A 15,378-nucleotide genomic window follows, 5' to 3' on the forward strand; every position below is an offset into this window, starting at 1 on the left:
ACTCTGTATAAAATAAATAAGCTACAAGGATATATAGTACAACCAGGGAATCTAGCCAATATTTTATAATAACTATAAATGGCACATAACCTTTTAAAAAATTGTGAATCACTATATTGTACACCTACAACTTATATACTATTATACATCAACTATACTTCAGTTTCAAAAAAAGTCTAAAAAAATAAAAGAACCAGATAAAGCCTATGTTCATATCCAAATACTTCATGAGTGATGCCAGGTAAGCTACTATCGCTCTGAGCCTCAACTTTCTCATCTGAAAGAAAAGGAATAAGAACAGTTGCCTGTATCCCCATGGGGCTGTGAGGATGAAAATGAGATCACGCACAGAGAGTGCTTAGCCAAGTCCCTGGCACCTGGAAACCACTGAATAAATGGTGATCAATATGGCGCCAGTCATCAAGGGGGTGAAGTAATAACAAGACATGAAAATAATTGCCCTCTACCTTCTTTTAGGTTTTATGATAGAGCAGGAATGGGGACCTAAGCCTGATTGGTCCTGAACCTGAAAGAATGAGTGGGAACATAATTGCCCTGGTTGAATGAGCACCTTGTGGCCACAGGGGAATCCTGACACCAGCCTGAAGCTGGGTGGGAGCTCAACGACTCAGTATTCAAGGGAGACTGTCTAGGTGACAAGCGTGCAACTCGTTCCTTTAGCTAAACGGTCTCCATTTTACTTTGATTCCAGCCCAGACCACCGGCAATCCAAGTAAAGTGTCTCATGTCCTCAGATCTGCATTTTCTGGACCGTGCTTTGGAATCACGCCCTTGGCTCACTTGGAGGGACGCTTAACAGCAGCTCCATGAACCTGGCTGTTGAAAATACGATGCTGTGGACTTTGTCCCTTATACCAGCGGTCCCCAACCATTTTGGCACCAGGGACCGGTTTCGTGGAAGACAGTTTTTCCAGGGATGGGGAAGGGGATGGCTCAGGCGGTAATGCGAGTGATGGGGAGCGGCAGAAGAAGCTCCGCTTGGCCCCTCTCCGCTCACCTCCTGCCGAGCGGCCTGGTTCCTAACAGGCCGCGGACTGGTACTGGTCTGCGGCCTGGGGGTTGGGGACCCCTGTCTTATACCACATAACGCCCCTTTCTCGGGTCTTTAGGAAATGATCAAAACCACAAGGCCAGAATTCCTCCAGAGCAGCTGGTGTGCTTTCATCTCGTGGAAAGTGAGATTTTTAAACGTAAGGCTGGGACTTCCCTGGTGGCACAGTGGTTAAGAATCCGCCTGCCAATGCAGGGGACACGGGTTCGAGCCCTGGTCCAGGAAGACCCTACATGCCACAGAGCAACTAAGCCCTTGCGCCACAACTACAGAGCCTGCGCTCTAGAGCCCGCGAGCCACAACTACTGAGCCCACGTGCTACAACTACTGAAGCCCGCGCACCTAGAGCCCGTGCTCCACAACAGGAGAAGCCACCGCAATGAGAAGCACGCGCACCGCAACGAAGAGTAGCCCCCGCTCACTGCAACTAAAGAAAGCCCGTGCGCAGCAACTAAGACCCAATGCAGCCAAAAATAAATAAATTAAATAAATAAATTAAAAAATAATAATAAAGGTAAGGCCAGCGTTCCTCTTTGCTTTGACCTTTAGGACACTCACAGTTGAATTTAGACCCCATTGAGCAATTATGCAGGCCCTTCAGTTATACAGTTCACCCTAATATATTTTCGTTACTTAATTTTAACATTCTGAGTCTAGACCAGGGGTCGGAAAACAGCAGTTCACGGGCAAATCCCGCCTGCTGCCTGTTTATGGTTCCAGTGAACACGATAGACCCCTTGACTATTTTCTACAGCTGCTGTGGCAACACAACAGCAGAGTTGATACTTGTAGCAGAAACTGTGTGGGCCAAAAGCCCCAATCTTTTTTTTTTTCTTTTTAACGATGTTGTGTTAGTTTCAGGTGTCCAGCAAAGTGATTCAGTTTTTTGTTTGTTTCTTTTTGTTTTTTTAATTTTTTGGCCACACCATGGGGCATGCAGGATCTTAGTTCCCCCACCAGGGATGGAACCCAGGCCCCCTGCATTGGGAGCACAGAGGCTTAACAACTGGACTGCCAGGGAGGGCCCACAAAAGCCCCAAATCTTGCTCTAGACTTATTTTCTTCCCATCTTGTTTTCTTGATTTTTACCTGGTTGTGTGTTTTGGAAGCTGCCTCAAATCCATTTTGGAAGAAAGCAGGTTCTAAACAATCTAACATTAAAGAGAGGCAAAGAGGGCCATCAGATTCACTATAGTTCTACACACACACACACACACACACACACACACACACACACACACACACACACAACTACAGGAAATTGGAACAACCCTCCCTGGTGTTTGCATAGATATTCTACCCTGATGCACGGAGCTGTAGTCAGAGCAAAAGGAATCATCACATTTCCCCAGACTGGATTTCAGTCCTGGGTCTTGAGGATTCCTATCTCCTAGAACTCATTAAAGTTGTTCTTCTCCCTAAGAGCCTTACTAAGTTCCTCCAAATAATCAGTTTTCAGAAGGTCCCACTAGAAGCTAAAAGAAGAAACACTGGGCAAGGAGAAGGGAGTGCGCTGAGGCAAGAAGCCTGGGAGGGCTGGAGGTCCTGTGAGCCTTTCCGCTCAGCGCCAAGCTTGACATGGAGACTGGGTCATGACGATGACAATAATGAAAAATAAAAACCTGACTTCTTTCCTAATTAAACCCACACGCAGATAATAATTGCTGTTACGCATTTAATGCCCAGACTTGTCCCTCTTCCAAAAAATGAAAATATCAGTCAGGCTGTATAACTTAGTAATGCTCTTAAATCTGACTTAATAAGGAGCAAAACATCAGATTTTCAAGGTATTTGGTGTTTGGTTCTCTCTAGCTGAAAGTGGTTTTATTTTTCTCTCCACACAGGATATTTCTAGGGAGGGCCTTTCATCAAAAACAACCAATTTCAGGGCATGTGTTTATTTTGTATAAAATGTACACGTTTCCTAAGATCAAGTTTAATTAACAAAGCATTGTATGGTCTTATCTAGCAAAATCCTGAAAAATGGAAGTTGGCTATTAAAGTGTAAACCAGCATATCATTAAAACTGCAAGATGATCTTGGTCTCTCACCACCTAATGTCAATGCAAAAGACTGCATTTAAGAGGAAATTTATGGCTGGGGTAAAATAAACAATAGGCCCCTGAGAAATTTACTGAGAAAGTAACTTTAGGGGCTTTTTCCCTGAAAACTGTTCAAGTCTTAAGCAACTGCAGTTATACTTTTAATCTTACAGTAAATACTGTCTTTATAATTAGGAAAACATCCCTTGTGACTAGTCTCTTAAAAGGGACTTTCCCCCCACCCCATTCACTTAAAAAGAAAGTCAGTGTTTTACATTTTCTGTTGATGTCATAAGGAAAACCATGAAGGTCTCAATCATATGAAAGAAAAATCACATGGGCATCAAACTTAAAATTGTATCTTGGCAGAATCGGAAAGATACATTGCTTCCTTTGGTTTCTTTAGAACATAAGAGATTTTGTATCACTCACATTCTTGGCCTTTTTTTCCACCCACACAGGGAAACGGGGAGGAATGCAGGAATCAAAGAGCTGCATTCCTCTTCGCCACAAAGTACTCACACTTGGCGAATGGCAAAGATTTGGGTCATCATTTTTTAAATGATTGCCAAGCAGTGAGGAGCTCAGGCCCAGCACAAATAACAGCCTCCACGATCCCTTCCAGCCCTGCGCCTGTGGCGTCGACCACAGAGCCTGTTTGCAGGGAAAAAATCCAAATTTCTGTGTCCCGAGGGGAGGCATTCATTACTCAGCAGCACCCGCTCTGACCTCATAAGTAGGACAAGTGTTGTTTGCTGTGGGCAAGACTTTTTGACTTCCCTGTAAACGGTGTCTGCATCTAGTCCAATAGAATGGGTGTGGAAGTGTATTTATTGCAACCACAAGGATGTGCAAATTTATTTATAGTATAAACGGTCCTTTCCACAAGTCCTAGCTGTCAACAACTCCCTGTTTTCCTGGAGTTCCCCAGGAGCCAAGAATGTTTTGTTTCTGAAGCCTGGTACCTGGAGAGCTAAAATAACAATCTTGTTAATGAGAAGACAATGAGACTAACTGCTGTTTTGCAGTGTTTCCACGGGGCCATACCTTTTAATTGCCGAGTGTTGGCAATTTAACAGACTGTAATGAGTACACTGTCCCTCTTTTTTTTGCACAGAGCCCGTTGAGCTCGGTGGAAACAGGAGTTTGTTTTGTGTACGGAGCCGAGAAGACTTATTAAAAGCTGACGGAAGGTTTGGAATGAGTTTATTTTGACTGGCGAGGTATGTCTTGATGGTTTGCATTCAGATGCGAGAGAAAAAAAGAGATAAAGTGGATTAGCCTCAATCATCTGGGAGATGACATTTCTCTCCGTGTTTGAAGTATTTTATGAATTAGAGAATGGGACTGATTTTGAAGCCTAAATTAATTTAATCTGTTTGCTTTTGTTTGATGCAGCAGCTGCAGCGACTCACCCTCCTTCTTTGAAAATCTTCAGCTTCGAGGGTCTGGGTTTCGAAGAGCCAGTGCAGCCGGTGAGTAGCGGTGGGCAGGAGGCTGCCTTGGGTGGGGAAGGCAGTCGGTGTTCAGTTTCCCCCGGTGGACGGTCTGGCATTCCCCGGTGGGGTTTTGTCTCCAGCTTCAAGCTAGACGCTCTCACACTTGCCCATCATGCTTTTTATTAAAGGACAACTTGCCAGCAGAAGCCAACAGGAGGAAAAGAAAGGAAATTATTATCCCAACTCCTTTTCCTCCTAGCACATTTTCATTGGGGCAGGGTGGGGGGACCTTCAGCGTGAAGATGAAAGAGGCAGAAATGTTCCCATCGGTCATGGCCCATTAACGGTGCCTGACACCCAAGTCTCCCACGCATTCGGCGCACCCGGAAAACCCCAGTTGTGTTAAGAATCCGGATTTCTTTGGTGCGGTAGACGGGCCAATACGCTCGAATTCTTGATCATAACCGTGCATATGGGTCCGCCCGTAATCTTCCTAACTCCACCTCGGAAGGCGAGGGCTCCGTGTTTCCTAGCAGGACATGGAGAAAGTGTCTTTACAATAACACTGTCTGAATGTTCACAGTCAATATTCCCCAAACTCTCGGTTACTTAAAAGGAGATTAAGTTAACCTGACTCATCCCAATACCAATCCACCACCAAATCAGGCTGGCTGATCACAGCCGGATACACCAACGAGAGACGATTTCAAAGTTGAGGGAAAGAAAAGTGAAATTTGCCCAGCCTGGTGCTTGATTCGGGATTTCCGATAATATAAGTCCTCCCCACCGTCGACCCCCCAACTTGGTCTGGAAGGAAAGTGAGTGAGCCAATTTTAGAAAAAGAAGTACTTGGAGAAATCAGGAAGGTGCAAGTGTCCGAGGACGGTCACATCTCACTGGGCAATTTCTGGTGGCAGAATGTTATTGAAAGTCTACATGGCATTTACGGATTCATTTCTATGAGGACCTTTGAAGTTAGAAGCTGGAGAAAAGGAAACTTGATGAATTTTCTGATGAATCTCATTTATCAGGGCATTTGCCCTGTAACACAAGTCACCCTACATGTAAAGTGTTTTGGATTCGGGTTTGGAGAGCTGTTCCTGCCATTTGGGGTTGGAAAGCATCAGGGCCTCCAAACTTTTTGCACGGGTACCTAGAGCGTATTAGAAAGTTTAAAAACAATGATAAATCTCCTTAAGTCTTTGAGATGGCAAAACAATCTCAAATCTTCAGAGAAGGCCCTGAGAGGTCAGTGATCTTCCTCCAGCAATAGGGACAACTCCCGAGGGAGCCCAGCAGGAATTCCAGCCTATTCTCTAGGCTCTAGCTCCAATTTTCATTTAAATCAATCTCTATAAGACTCTGTTTCCTCTTCGGTAAAATGGGAATGAGAATTTCTACAGGACAGATAACTGTGAAGACTCAGTGAAAGGATTATGTAAAGCATTTAAACCCCTTTGCGTTGTCAATGTTGTGCTGTAATCCTTGTTACTGTTATTATTATACCCATCAAACTGCATCTCTTCCCCTCTGGGAATTCATTTTGAGGTTATATCTTCTGGTCTTTTTTGTAAGATGGTTATTTGCAAGCAAATGAAAGATAGTCTTAGCCAATATAAAATGAGAAACGATTCTTCTAGGAGTACATATCCTGCCATCACTGAATTTTGATAGTAATACCACACTAGAAAACAAAACACTCCTAATCAGTACTCATCCAAGATTGCAGCTTTGGTCAAAATATACTTTTCTATTCTCTTTGTGTATGTGTTTGTGTGTTAAGGATATCAAGTCATCTAATTTTTTGAGCACCTACTCTGTGTTAAATGTCATACTAAATATTAAGGGGAACAGACAAATGTCAGAAGAAGCTATCTTCATTCAATCCATTTATGAATCCACTGTCAACATAATATAGTCCCTGTACTAGTCTGTCATTTGCAAGGGACAGATTCCCAATTGAGGCTGGCTTAAGAATAATTTATTAGCTTGTGCACCCCATGGAGCAACAGAAGAGTTTGCTGAAGGAGAAAGAATGCTACCTAGAAAGAAGAGAGATGTCAGTGCAGGTGGTTACAATCCACCACACCCCCGACTGATAACATCTTCATCCTCATTCATATAAACCACCCCGGGAGTTCATACAAATAGCACACAAACAAGAACTTCTTTTTTACACTGACAAAATGATACTTGAATCTTCCGGGAATTAAATCAAAGCAGACAAAAGATTCATAACAAGTGGTCTTGCATAGGGAACAGTATTTCAGTGCCTCCACTCAGCCTAATTCTAGAAACCTGGAGAGGTGGGAAGAACGAAGATATGCTCCTTCTACTCAGCAGCCCCCCCACCCCTCACTGCAATCTCATGAAGCCTCGCGCTGGGCAACCCAGGCACCTGCTCCAGAGCTGCTGCCCCCCCTGGCACGCACTGCACCAGAGATTAGGTGCCCTTTTCCTATTGACTCTCCCTCTAAACAGTAAGCTATGGAGGGACAGCAGTAGAGTCTGCCCTGCTCACAATTTTTTGAATGCCTACTATGTGCCAGGGGGGCGGGGCAGTGTGGGCACAGAAGTGAACAAAACAAAGCCCTTTTTCTCAGGGACCTTGCCTTCCCATGCATTAAATAGGTAAATATACATCAGATGTGAGAGGTGCTAAGAAGAAAGTGGAAAGACAAGAATGGGATCCTCCAGGCCTCGCCTTCCCTGGAGGTCCGGGAAGCCCTGGGAAGGAGCCGTCCCAGTGGCAAGAGGACTGATGTGGTCCGGAATCAAGACCCGCTCCCCACTCCATCCCTTTTGAAGAGCAGCATTGGGTGGGGGTGAGGGTGGAGGCCGTGGTAAAGACTCGGGTTTTATGCTAAGTCTAATGAGAAGCTGTTGAAGAGTGTTTTTTGTTTTTTGGTTTTTTTTTGCGGTACACGGGCCTCTCACTGTTGTGGCCTCTCCCGGATGCGCAGGCTCAGCGGCCATGGCTCACGGGCCCAGCCGCTCAGCGGCATGTGGGATCTTCCCGGACCGGGGCACGAACCCGTGTCCCCTGCATCGGCAGGCGGACTCTCAACCACTGCGCCACCAGGGAAGCCCTGTTGAAGAGTCTTGAACAGAGAATTTGTAGTATTAGAATTCGGGACATAAATGAAGGGGAACAGGACCTGCCACCTGAAAATATGCCACTTTGGCATAAGAATTATTTTGAGCTGAAGACATTTGCCTTCTTGAAACCCCTTATCTGCCTAAAAGCATTGCCTTCCCAAAGAACTTGTTTGTCATAAATCCCTTTCCAGAGAGCAACTCGAATCTATTCTAGAGACAGAAGCACCTCACCCAAACAGACAGTGTCACAAAACTACCATATTTCCTATCTCTTCTCCTATGAGCACATTTATCTTACAAAAAAGTCATCTGTTCTCCCAGAAGTGCCCCTTTGCCCCTCCCCATCCCCTATGATTATGGTGTAGAAGCCCTAAAATCTAACCACCTCCTTGAGTCACATTTCCTCGTGAACTCCCCTGCCTAAGTAGGTAATTAAATCTGTTTTCTTCTCTTGCTAACTTGTCTTTTGTCGATTTAATTTGCAGGCCCCCAAGAAAAACACTAAACAGGATAGAGAAAAAGGTTTTTCTCCCTGACACTTCTGTTCCACCAATGACCCATTCGTATTTAGACTGAATACAGGAAAACAGGTTTATTCTCAGAATTTGTGAAATGATATGTTAAAGTATATAAATTCCCTCCTAAAAACAACAAATATGTAAACATATTTTTTTATTTCAAAAGTCTATTAAGAAGCCCTGGTACTGGGAATTCCCCCAGGGCTGTCCAGTGGTTAGGACTCCGAGCTTCCACTGGAAGGGGCTCAGGTTCGATCCCCAGTAGGGGAACTAAGAGCCCACAAGCCAAGCGGCAAGGCCAAAAACAAAACAAAACAAAATCAGAAAAGAAGCCCTGCTACTAACAATCTGTCACATCTCCTTCTCAACTAATCTTATAGACGGAGAGTTCTTCAAGGGGCCTACCGGGGTTCTAACCTCAGAACTGTGGAATTTCACCCTCTCCGTCCACTCCTCTTTCTCAAAGACAGGGAGACCGGGCCCCTGCTGGTTACAGAATTTGGGGGAAGGAGGGCAAAGGGAGAGTCCAGAGATAAATGACCCAAGGTCAGTGGGGCAGTGGAGTGGTCTAGGATGGATTTTTTTCCTTCTTCAAATGAATAGCCACTGGGTAGGATGTTCTTTAGTCCTGAATCAACATGTCATCACTATCACCGTCCACACCAGGAACAATCCTTGTAATAATGCTTACATTCTCCTAAGAGAATACTGAAACATTTTTTCTGAGACACACTGCATTGTCTCCTTCGGGAAACTAGATGGGTGGAAACTCAGGGAAGTTAAATACTTGACTGAGATGCTCAGAAGGTCAGCCGCTGACACGGAAAGGGATCATCAACGCAATTCAGTGAGCATGGTTCCCATCAGCTGCAGACACTTCATCTTGGTCTAAGTACCGTTCTTAGTACCTGTGTAACTTTGTCAAGTAAAACTGCACAGTCTCTTGGTCACAGTCTTCACACTATTTATTATCTACCAGGCCCTCTGATGCCTTAATTATATCTGACTTGCCTAGATTTAAAGTCCAGTGGCCAGAAACTAGGGTCTGGTCTCCCTATGTTCCAAAGAACCCAGAGAGCAACACACATATGAGGAAAACAAGTGTCCCAGGAAAAGTCCTCCCTAACCAATTCAGAAATGGGTGGGCATCGTGGGTCCAAGAAATAGGATTTTTTTCCACCTCAACCCCTTTGCCTATAAAAGCTTTATTTCTTGTTACTTTAAGTGTCTGACATCATCTCAGGGGAAGGCTTGTATTCATGCAGCCTTGCAGAAAATAGCCCAGAACCCCACAATGGCAGCAGGAAACCCAAGAACTGAGTCACCCACTCAAGCCCCCCACCCTCTCCCTGGCCCTTAAAATGTCAATGTTATTAAATGCAACAGAGAATCAAACCTTTACCGGGGCCTGTCCCGTCTTTCTGTTGCTCCCTTCTTTCCCCTCCCGTTGTTCCTCCAGCCCATATAAGGATTGATCTCTAGCTTCTCCAAAGCTGGCACAGCTGCTCGCTCTTTTTGCAGAAACAGCCTTCTGTGGTCCCTGTTGCCCCCATGGCCCAGTCTCAGGGGTCACGACCCTGTAAGTGGGGTCCTGAGTCCCACAGAATGGCTGCTGGAATTGGGCCCCTTTGCATCCCGTCCGCAGACAAGAGCAGAGACAAGGGGTTACTCCTGGGAGAAGACACACTTGAAAGAAGCACACTGCATTTCAAGGTACAACAGTTATCACGGGGAAATAATGGCTTTTTGTGTGACTCTAACGTTGGTAACTTGTTCTATTTCTGGCTTTCACTTACGAAAAAGAGACATTGGTCCACAGATCTTACCGTGTTTTTCTGCTCACTCAAGACAATGTAGATTCTAATTTTCAGTATCATCCACGAGAATGTCTTCAAGTCAGCTGGAGTGATTCAGCTCTTGAATCTGACTTACAATATCATCTTGCATTCCTAAAGAACTTTCCAGCTTAGGAAGCGCTTCACGTAGTACATTTCCTCACCAGGCCTTCAAGGCAGGCAAGGAAGCTGGAGACGGTCCGGTTTTACCAGGGCTTCTAGCTGCTGGTGCAGCAGCCTACCCACCAGAGCATGCTGCTGTGATGGGGGAGTGTCTCAAAAGCACTTAAAATGAGCCACATTTTACTCTAATGAAATGGCACAAAATGCATAGTTACTTTTAAGGCTTTGCACACTTTATTCAACAAATATTTTTTAAGCCCCTACACTGTGCCACCCTCTGGCCAGGCACTATGGGTACCGTCGAGAGCAAACAAACAGAAGGCATGGTCCCCTTAAATTCTAATGGACAAGATACACATTAATCTGCAATCACACACAGTTGCAACTTCGAAAGGTATAGGATGCTGACTTAGTCAAGGAGAGCTTCCTGAGGGAGTGACCCCTGAGTTGAGATGTGGAGGAGTGCTGGCATCAGGAGAGGAGAGAAGGAAACAATATTGCAAGGAGAGCATGGATGGTTAAAGGGCCCCTGAGAAGGCCAATGTGGGGGAGCACAGGGCACAAGAAGCATGGGGCGGGGGCAGGATGAGGCTGGAGGGGGAGGGGGGCCCACATGCAGGGATTTGTAGGATGGTTTCCGGATCTGAGTCCTTAGCATCAGGGTAACAGGAAGCCATGGAAGGGGAGGACCTCTCATGATGAGATGGACATCGTCAAATACCACATTGTGGGATTATGAGAGGGAAGGAATCAGAGTGGGGAAAGGTAACGAGTCCAGTGCTGTTGAAGCAATTCATGTGAGAAATAATGAGAGCCAAGGGGGCTTCCCTGGCAGCCCAGTGGTTAGGACTTTGTGCTGCCACTGCAGAGGCCATGGGTTCGATCCCTGGTCAGGGGACCAAGATTCCACGAGCCACATGGCCCGGCCAAAAAAAAAACCAGAAAGAAAGAATAAAAAGAAATAATGAGAGCCAAGACGAGAGTGGTGAGACAGAGAGGGAGAGAAACAGGAGGATTCCAGAAACAGGAAGTAAAGCCAATAGGAGTGAATGATGGATTGGAAATGAAATGAAGAGGAAGATGTCAAGGTGTCCTTTTCAAAGGAATATTTTGTACTTTAAAGATATTCACTTAAAGTACTTAAATGTATGTAAAGTCATGACTAATGTCCCCCAAAGCAAGTTATATCAGGCTCTCTCTTTGTACCGTAGTGGAGTTCTCAGACTTGGAATCTGTGGAGTGTTCCAACAGGTTCTGACAGCTTACAGAGCATCCCTTACCCTAGTGTCTTGCTTATCGGACCTGATTGGTTCTTTAATGCACTGAGTGTTTAAGTAAATGGCCCAAAATGATGGCGGAGCCAGGATTTACTGCTAAAGACAGAACTAGGTATGAATTGAGACATTGTGGCTTAGGAAATTAAGGCACTGCTATTTCCAGAATCTAAGAGTTCATATCATATCCATTTACAGAGGAGAAGTAAAACAACATTCAAACAAAAATTCATGGAGAAAGAAGGTGCATTCATCAGTTCATATTTTTATACCTTAAGGTATTTGAAGGGACTTTAAGGCATTTAAAGCAGAATGCAGAAATCAACCCAATTGCATGCCGAGGAATAAAAATTTCCCCAAGTTCAAATCAACACCATGAAGTCAGTGCTTTTTATTTCATTCAACAAATGTTTATTCAGTAAGCTAGCTTGGGAAAGTTATTTAACATTTTGGGTCTCAGTTTCCACATTAGTAAATAGCAGATACTAGGAGTACCAGCTCTATAGGATTGGTGTAAGGATCAAGTGAGTCGGCTGGTGCCCGGCTGCCTCTTCAACACTGTCGTCAGCCACTCTCCCCCAGCTAACAAATATCTACTATAACCCTCTTTTCCCTTTCCTCAAAGCCTTCCCACATGCATTTTCCTTCACGAAAACACCCTGCCTCTGGCTGGTTTCTATTCTTCCTTCATGTGTTGTAAGAGCAGGAATAGCAGAAAAAGATACAGGGGCCAAAGCTGACACACACACACACAAACACACACACACACACACACAGTAGATAAGTATGTTTGTGTGTGCCAATGCACACATACACGCACTTGCATATTTGTATATAAGTGAGCAGTACAATGCTAGTAGGATTGGAGGCAGTGTCTACATGAAATCAACGTTCTAACAGGAGCATGACACCCTCATGCAGTAAGTAACCACACTACTGTCCTCTGTGTTAACCTGACCTTTATAAGAAGAGTTCACTCTGTTGTGGCCCCTGATGTTTGGGGTTTTTTTTAAAGCAATTGTGAATGTATTAGGGAGATTCCAAAAAAGTGTACCATGGATTATCAAAAGCATGAAAAATCAGTCCTGAGAAGAAAGTTGTAATGATTGGAAGAAAGACAGGACTAACAGATGACCAAATGCCTGCCTCTAGAATGACCATTAGATGCCATTTTAGGGAAGGCTGGGTCTGTGGAAGACAGAGGAAACAGCTTTCTTACACCACAAGACAGACCATTTTTATGACAATATAGTACACTGAGAACTGGATTCTTGGTGTCTAAAACATCTAGATTGTTTTTCCTAGAATTTAGAACCCCTGAGTTAGCTCCCTGACCCTACCACTAACTCGCTGTGTGACTTTAGGTGAGCAATTAATCTCTCTAAGTTTCAGTTATTCTCTTCTGCCAAAAGGGAATAATAATATCTACCTCCTAGGTTTCTGTAAAGTTTTAATGAGATAATAATTTGTTCCTGGCTTCTAGTAACAATTCAACAAAAGCTGGCTCTACTCTCCACTTCCTACCTTACTCCCTCAAGATAGGTCAATCAGTATTAAGAAATTATGATCACAAATTATGATCACAAAGTAAAACACATTTTACTTCTGTTTAAACTATATATAAGAATCATTGAATGCAAAGAATACTAAATACCAAATGAAATTACTCTGAAAGGATGCATTTGGAAAAAAGAAGGAGTTTGTTATAGAACAATCATTTTAAACAGAAACAAACAGTTTAAAAGGTAGCAAAGGCATCCTTGATGCATAAGCAGTAGTCCATAAGATTAATAAAAATGTTTAGGCAGCCAGCAATTTGGCTAATTCACATGGGTGACTGACTGGGAGAAAGAAGGCTAAAGAGTTAAATTTAGATAAAGAAACAGACTCTTCCTTAGAGACAACTTGAACATATAGATTGCACCACACATTTTTGAGTGATAGATAGAAATGGAAGAGATGTATGCCTCTTTTGTCCTTATCTTTTAAGGACAGCTGAACAAATGGTACATTCTTCAGGAATAGAGTAAGTGGTGATGAACCATGTGTTTTCCAACATGACCTGGAAAATGAGTGTCAGCGCCTACAGTGGGGCTCTCCAACCCCTGGGAGGACCCATAACGCTGATGTAGCAAAATCCAATGGATGACAGAGTGGATTGGTTTCTTTGACGTCAGGGGCATTGTTCATGCAAAATTCATTCCTCAAGGTCAAACAGTCCAACGAACTTATGAAGAAATTCCAAAGCCTCTGATAGATTCTCAGCATGGCAGAAAGAGGAAATTCTAGTTCAAGGCTCCAACTCAAACTAAGCCTCTGCAAAGTACTTTTTTTTAAATCTTTTTCTTTTTACTTATTTATTTTGGCGGCGCCGAGCAGTATGCGGGATCTTAGTTCCCAGACTAGGGGTGGAACCCCTGCAGTGGGAGCTCAGAGTTCTAACCATTGGACCTCCAGGGAATTCCCTGTAAAGTACTTTTGATATTAAAAAAGAAAAAAAAGAAAAAACCTGACAAGACGCCCTCCTTGACCAAATTTTAGTCAGGCTCCTCTGAACCTTCTTATCAGCTTGGTCTCAACCTTTGGAGGTTAGGACAGTCTTTACTTTGCTCAATTTTAGCAAAATTCCTGCTAAATCAGTTTAGCTAGGATCCTCACCCTCAATATCTGATCACCCTCCATATTGGATCAAATTTCTCATCTCCTCTGCTTGGTATCACATCACCCTGGTCTGCCTTCAGCAAGAATCCTAAGTCTGTTTAGCCAGAATCCCCCTTTACCCAGATATAATTTTAGTAATTTTCCATCCACTGACCCCCACCCTTCTCCTTGGCTAGAAATCCCCACTTGTCCATTCAGAATGGAGCCCAGTTCTGTACTGAGGTCTCTCTACCCCTATTACAATCATCCTGAATAAAATCTACTTTCACAGCTCTAACTTCTGTCTGGCTCTAGTTTTCAACACTTGCCAACCTGATCACTCATCTTTTCCCCAGTCTTGGCTCCAATTACATCTAACTGTTCCTCGAAATGAAATACATTCTCAGAAGATGAAGATTCCCCACCAATAAAGAAAGGTATATGAAAGTCTGTCAATGTTGTAGGCTTAGAAAATAAAACCAGGGAATTCCCTGGTGGTCCAGTGGTTAGGGACTCTGAGCTTCCACTGTAGGGGCCACGGGTTCAATCCCTGGTCAGGGCTAATAAGATCCAGCAAGCCGAGTGCATGGCCAAAAAAAAAAAAAAAAACCAAGAGAGGGGTGTGGAAATCTTCACATTGTTTGAACAAATGGCCCCAGGTGACTAAAGATGATAACAACTATGTAACTGTTTATGCTTTCTTTTTTAGAGATTATACTGTCACAGGCATGGCTCTTGCACTCATTAGGTTAAGTCCCATAGACACAGCATCCAATTACTTGAACTAACTTGCCTGAGGGTCTTGGTTGTCTCCAGTTTGACTTCCTAGCTCGCTTCTACAGATTCCTCTAAATAAAGCTCATTTTAAACCCTTCATCTCTGACGAAGTGAAGTTCTTTCTGAATAATTTTTCCTTACCCTCACTCCAGGCCAACACTATTCTAAGGAGTTTATTAATGTCCTTGCTGGTTATATCCTGAGATGTCAGACCTCACCTTAGACTTAATCTCTCTCTCTCCCCCTCCCTCCCCCTCTTCACTTTGGAGTCCCTTGAGCTACCCAGTCCCCATTTACACCTGTCACTTCCCAAGACTTTCCCTACTGCCTCCTTCACCAGACTCTGTCCTGAAGTCTGGCGAGCAGAGTCCTTAGTTTCTGTTTGAACATCTGTCCCTCTAACTACCCTACAGGCCTCCACCCTCATCCATCCCCAGTCATCCCCCTGGGGACTCAATCTCACATCCTAGGGCACCCGAGCCCCCTAACTCCATTTACTGGTCACTTCCACCTCCACCCCACCCCCACTAACAAGGCAAGGTGCCCAAGGCATCATTGT

Source organism: Leucopleurus acutus (assembly GCF_964270905.1).
Source record: "Leucopleurus acutus genome assembly, chromosome: 1".
In the NCBI taxonomy this organism is placed as follows: Eukaryota; Metazoa; Chordata; class Mammalia; order Artiodactyla; family Delphinidae; genus Leucopleurus; species Leucopleurus acutus.